We start from the raw sequence: 6,354 nt of genomic DNA on the forward strand, positions 1-6,354 counted from the left end.
ATGCGTAAAATGTCTGTATATAGTTTTAAGGAAAAAATCTAGTATTTGCAGAATCTGTCTCCAACAGCACAGAAGACCCATACAAATGCATATAATCAGAGGGAAAAAAGGAATCTTATTTCCGTAACATAGGCCACATTTTGGCCTGTTCTTCCATGGAGTCTTATTGCATTTATTAAGTTTGTTAGATAACTATATGTTAGTAGAAACAATTCATGGAGTGGTGAGAAATGCTGAATTGTCAACTAATGCTAGTGATGAAGCAACAGTAATTACCATTATAACAAATATATTTAGAGAGGTACCCCATCAATTGGTTTCCTGGCCTGGAACGTCACAGAGATTAATCTTGCTACCAGTGATATACAATGCAATCCTGATTTAAGAACACATGGCTGTTCTCCAGGAGGTCTGTTTAGCTTCAAAGAAACATGCTAAATTGTTTAGTAGATGGATCAGCCAGACACTTCCCTTGTAATTGGATTGACATCTTACTTTACAAGGGCAGTTTCATTATGAGTAGATCAAATACAGCTACTAGAATTAACCTGAACACTGGCAAACATGCTCCTTTTCAAAGTCATCTTGATATGTTTTCAATACAAGCTGGCTTATTTTTTCCAACCACAATGTTTTTCTGACATTATTGGAAAACAACCAGTTTTATATACTGTGCCAAGTTTTTAATGAGGGAGGCTGTCACTGGCAACACACCTGCAAAGATTTTGAATGTGGAAAAGAAAGACCTGCAAATTAAGGAGACCACTGCTATTGCAACAGCTCCCAATGCTTGATTAGGGCCAAATCCTGCCTATTACCTATTACAAGTTGTGAAAGGAAAGGATTGATCCCTGGCTATAGAACTGATGCTGTTGCACTGCACAGCTCCCCCTAAGAGCTGGGAGATGAGGAATAGAATCCGATGAAACCCTGGCCCATATTACCTTTGGAACAAGCCTTCTCCAGCCCTCATGAAGGCTCTGGAGCATTGCTACATGTTTAATTCAGTTTCTTGTGTATAAAGACACACAGGCCACGTCTACACAAGACTATAAATAAGTATAACTTGTATAAACAAGTACTAAATGACTGCACAGTCACACCGAGGAATGGCTTTTTAATAACACTGACAGTGCAGTAGCTTGTGACTACGCAGTAGTATCACGTCATACTTCCTGCCATGTAACGCTACTATGCAGTAGTCACGGACTGCTGCGCAGTCAGTCTCTCCTGTAGGGAGCTAGATCAAACATGTTAAACATGTGGCTTGCTACATGTTAAAAAGGCACAGAGAGGGAATTATTACTAGTTTTAGTAACCGTAACTTCCACCTTTAAGCACTCGATGGTTTTTAGGTTGTATGTATTGGTGATCTTACAGTGGAGCATGATAAACAGAGCAGTTATTCTTCTGTCTCATTCTTTTGTTCCTACATACAGGGCTACATTGCAGCAGACATGGGCTAGGGAATAGAAGAGACAGAAGGCTGGGCAGCATGCATACAAACATGTACATGTGTGGAATATGCATCCTTTCACCCATTGTCCTCAGTGGGCATGAATGTATATGAACATTTCACTGCGCAGTAATTTAGGTTACTGTACAGTAACAAAAAATTACTGCACAGTACAGGCACATGTCTACATGTGCACACCTGTACTGCGCAGTAACTATAGTGACTTATGCTGATTTGGGTGTAAATTTGCTACCTGCATGATGCCACATGAAGAAGGTTGGCTGCTAACTTCAGTGTGAAGATTTGCCTGTGCATGAAAGTTATAATGGTTCACAAGTTATTCTGTCCACAAAGACATGTCCCGCAAAAGAGATGAAATTTGGTATTAGCTGGAAAATAAAGAATTTTCACCACATCTCCCCTCCCACAGTATGGTTAATAGGAAGGTGTCAGTGATGCAAAAGAAATTCATTTGGAAGCAAAAAATGGGTGTCTGAGGGAATAAAAGAGGACTGAGGGGCTGCCAGTGATAAAGTGTGTGTCTGGCTTGGTCTCAAAGTGTTTATTGCTCCACACACTTTTTGCACCCCAAATGTTTTACCATGGCCCAAAATAACCTTTCTAATAGGAGCAGCTAGTTATGAGCACTGTTGAAGATCTAACCTATTATTTCCAAACTTCATAGTTTGGATCTGACCTATAGGAACAAGAAGCTCTGGTTAGCAGCTCTTCAGTTTACTTTGGATGAACTCCCCCGTTCCTACCATCTCTGTGATCCTTTCCTCCTTTTCTAATGCTTTTGACACTTTTCCAGTCCAACTTATTTTCTCCCCATCAGAAGGGACGATAGAACTTTTAACTGACAAGATCCACATCTCAGTGTTCATAATGCTTCCCATTTTATCATGAGTTTCACAATACTTGTGTGTTCTCCCTCAAGCTTCAGCTCCTGGAGACACTGCATTGCTGGAGAAGGTCAAATTCCATTTAGAACAAAACAGTAAGTTTCTAGTCTTTGTGACTACAGATTAAAGCTTGAAATCTGAACTCTAGAGGCTCAAACTTAGAAGGCCAATAAATAAGGATCCAATATGTATTATTATTATCCCAGTAACATGATTTCTTGTTACCTGACTGCTGAGTTTTGAATGCTTAGGTTTGGTAAATTTGGGAAATAAAGATCTCAGATGAAGGGTTTTTCATTGCTTGCCATATTCAAGACCAGAGCATGTATTAGTTATCTAGTCCTTAAACAAGAGATGCACATATCAGCAGCCATTCCCAACATACTGTATTCAGTCTAGGTAGAAAGAAAGAAATAAAGATGATCTTAAACTCTTACACTGAGGTGCTCCTATACTATTCTAGCCATAGAAAGGGGCTAAATTTGGACCTACAGTACTGGGCTTTTACACTGCCACTAAAGCATAAAGCAGACTTAACATGAATGAAAATCAAGACTAAAATATTACTAGTAGACAGGTTTAAGGGTCTGCTCCTGAACTGTTTAAGTCAGAGATATGCCATTCATTTCAGACCTGGGCCTCAAATGGATAACTTCTTTAGCTGCCCAACCAGCAGCCACAAAAGTGCAATAAAAATGAACACATCATGCTTTTAAGTTTAAAAAAAAAAAAAAGGCTGAAGAATCCCTTTGAAGCTTGAGGGCACAAAGGAGATAACCGAAGCAGAAATGCTGCCATTTGGGCAACAAGAAAAACTTCAAGGCTGAGACCCATCTTTTACAACTGTAGTGACCTCGATGTGAGATAAGGAAAAGATGGATGCGGAGCAGCTGCTAGAAACAAAACTAAGCATGGAAAAACCCCAAGAAGTAAAACAGAGACTGAAAATCATATATAAGGAGAACACAAACAATGCCACGTTGGGTGAGAAATCTTCTGTCTTCCTTCCAGAGCACAGGCGCGCCTGCTTCTCACCTCATTCCAGCTCACCACCATCATCAGCTACAACATCTCAGCTACTCAGTGAACATGGGGTTGGCCACCCCGTGTTAACATTGAGCAACTATTGCTGGTAACGATATCTGGTGTCTGTCTGTCTGCATAGAATGGTTGTTTTGTGTGTATGTATGTCAATCTGTGATGATGTGCATGGTGTTTTCTCTGTGTTTGTATGGATGGTGTGTCAGAACCTCTATGTCTAACTCATGTAATCAATAAACGTGGCATTCTGCCTTATCCCCCTTTATAAAGTCTTGCTCGTGATTTGAGCAATTGGCAATTTGTGTAACATTTTCCAAGTGGCTTACTTGGAAGTCATAAAGCAATTCCAGGTGGATATACTTTACAAGATGTAGTAGTATCACTATAAAGGAGGATAGTGTGATCTTTGACAGGAGGAAACTCTGAGGCTGATGGATTCCCTATCAGAGGTTCACCAGATGTTGAGGGATCAGCTGAGTTCAATTACACAGAAAGTTTTATCATCCAAGCATGCTTGAGCTAGTTTGAAAGGAACATGCTAGGATCATTATTTCTACTTCTTCTCTCCCCAGAAATAATGCTGCAGTACAAAAGGAATAACACTTTCCAGGGGCTCACAAGGTGCTAAATTCTACTTCACCTTTCTGCACCTAACTGTCACTTATGCAGCTGTTACTGTAATTTTTAGCACTCATGCACAGTTGAGATTCCAGGTAGCTAAGCTTGCCCTGTGATTATTTACTGAAGAAGTGCAATAGGTGCACTCTGGTTGCAGAGGTGCCTGGACATAGGATGGCTCATATACATGTATAACGATGTGCAAATTCTGAAACTTCACAGAAAAAATATAACCATGTGCCATGCATGCCTGTGCTGCAGATTGGCCACTCCTGCACTAGACCATGGACTAGATACTGCCTAGAGCATCCTTGAACCTGACCCCCTGGGCAGCCAGGAAGAGAAGATACATGGTGCAAAGTGGAGAGGGCAAGTGAGACTGGGGGTGGCTCAGTGAAACAGATGCAGCTGAGAGAGCATCTTGAGTCCTGGTCATGAATAGAATTGAAACTATCCTAATGCTGTTCATCTATTCTAGCCAATGAATATTACATGTGAGGTCCAGTGGCCTAACATCAAGAGGAGGGCTGCAGAGAGCTCCGGGCAATGCGGAGCCTGTGCCTGTGCCTGGGTGGTTACAAAAGTTTGCTCAGAAGTAGCAAATGTAAGGGTCAAATCACCTGTTGGGGAGGCGTGTTCTAGAGTGTGGATCTACTGCACCCTTAGCAAGTGCTCTAACCACTAGGCTATTGGCCTTGAAGGTGGGATGGTTGCCCTCCTTACTTTTACTTCCAGCAGCTATGTGGACAGTGTGATTCTATTCTATCACAGCTGCAAACAGAAACTAAACTGTTGATGGACACCAAAAATTACAGTTACACGGCTACAAAATTCTGCCTTAGGCATATGAAGGTGAGAGAGTTTTTAGCTCAGGGCATTTCTGCAGAATCACATCTCAGTAGAAGAGCTGAAGGTGGGACTAATTCTGAACACACCGAAGCCTATAGTAAGGTCCACATCAAGTTAGGATCAGTGTTTACCCTGACTATCCTTTTCTGAAAGCATTTTGCTTTACACTAAAGTTTTCCTTGAACATTCGCATCCTCTGCAGCAAGGAATCTCAAATAGCTCTCTTGATCCCCACACAATTTATTTCATTTTTCTCTCTTGCCTGTAATATATTTTTCTGAGAAGAGGAAAGACCAGGTGAAGAATATGCTTCTCTTGGCTTTATGTCATTTCTTAAAGTTGATTTTAATATTTTTATGAAGATTGTGTCTAAGAGACTTGACAAAGCTGTAACTAAGCTTATTCATCCTGATCAAATGGTTTTCATACATAATTGTTATCTTACTAACAATACCCAGAGATTTACTTTGAAGTTATAAACTGGGCTAATACCTGTTCTCATCCATTACTAGTTTCATTTTTTGATGCCAAGAACAGAAGGTATTTGATGGGATGAAGTAGAAACATATGGTTGTCATCCTTCATCAAACAAAACTTGGCTTCATTAAGTGAATGGAAAACTTGTACACTCCACTTTTTTCCCTAGTTCAGAAAAATAATAATAATAATAATAATAAAAAAATACTTTCTTTCATATGAAGGTCCAAATCTCTAGCTCCATCTACCTAGTCCTTAGTTAAATTTCCACCTGTTTTATATAACACCATTATATAACCATTATTTTATAGAAACCATTCTTTTTGGCTAATGATACTGTAGCATTCCCAGGAAAGCAAAGGCCTCAAGTCCTGTCTCCTCTGAATTTCCAGAACAGTTTGTGTTAGCTCTACACTTTGGTAACACATATCTACTTGAAGAATAAGGTTTAATCATCATCATACTTCCTCAAATTAATACTTTGAATCCTTTGAATGGTACCAGTCAATGAAATATTTGGAATGAATATTCAGTGTTAAGTGTTATATGGGGCTGATGAAGGCAGATTGAATGAACCACAGTCAGTTTATCTCAACATGCTTTCCCAGTATCTATATATACCTTTGTAGCAGCATTAAAAATGGACCCACCTGAAGGACTAGGAAGAGCTGCCCTGCAGGGGGACACAGTGCAATGAGACAGAGTTTGTCCCAGTAGGACACCGTTTGCCCTGAGGGCAAGTGAAGCTGCTTTGGAGGTAGCCCTCTCGGAAGTGGGAGGGGTGATGTAACCCCAGCCTGGTTTGAATGAGAGAGGTTAACGACAGCCCGGGAAGAGTCCTGGCCTGAGATTGGCTGAGAGGCTTGGTTAAAAGAGGGGAGCAGTTTTCCTGAGGTGAGAATGAAGAAGAGAGGAGTGAGAGACAGGCTGGGGACCAGGGAAAGGATCTCCCTACAGTTGTCCCTCAGAGAGCCCCTGGCAGAGCCCTGCAGAAGTATCAGTGAGAGG

The 6,354-nt window shown here is 40.8% G+C and overlaps 1 long non-coding RNA gene across 1 annotated transcript in view; it reads left to right on the top strand.

Moving 5' to 3' along the window:
- Nucleotides 1–2,993: 2,993 nt before the first annotated feature.
- The window catches only part of LOC102387840, a 13,849-nt gene continuing 10,488 nt past the window's right edge, over nt 2,994–6,354 (top strand). The window contains exon 1 of the long non-coding RNA XR_323572.2: nt 2,994–3,493. This is a non-coding gene — a long non-coding RNA (uncharacterized LOC102387840). The remainder of the gene's footprint in view (nt 3,494–6,354) is intronic.

The sequence above is a fragment of the Alligator sinensis genome, unplaced genomic scaffold (assembly GCF_000455745.1).
Source record: "Alligator sinensis unplaced genomic scaffold, ASM45574v1 scaffold434_1, whole genome shotgun sequence".
NCBI lineage: Eukaryota > Metazoa > Chordata > Crocodylia > Alligatoridae > Alligator > Alligator sinensis.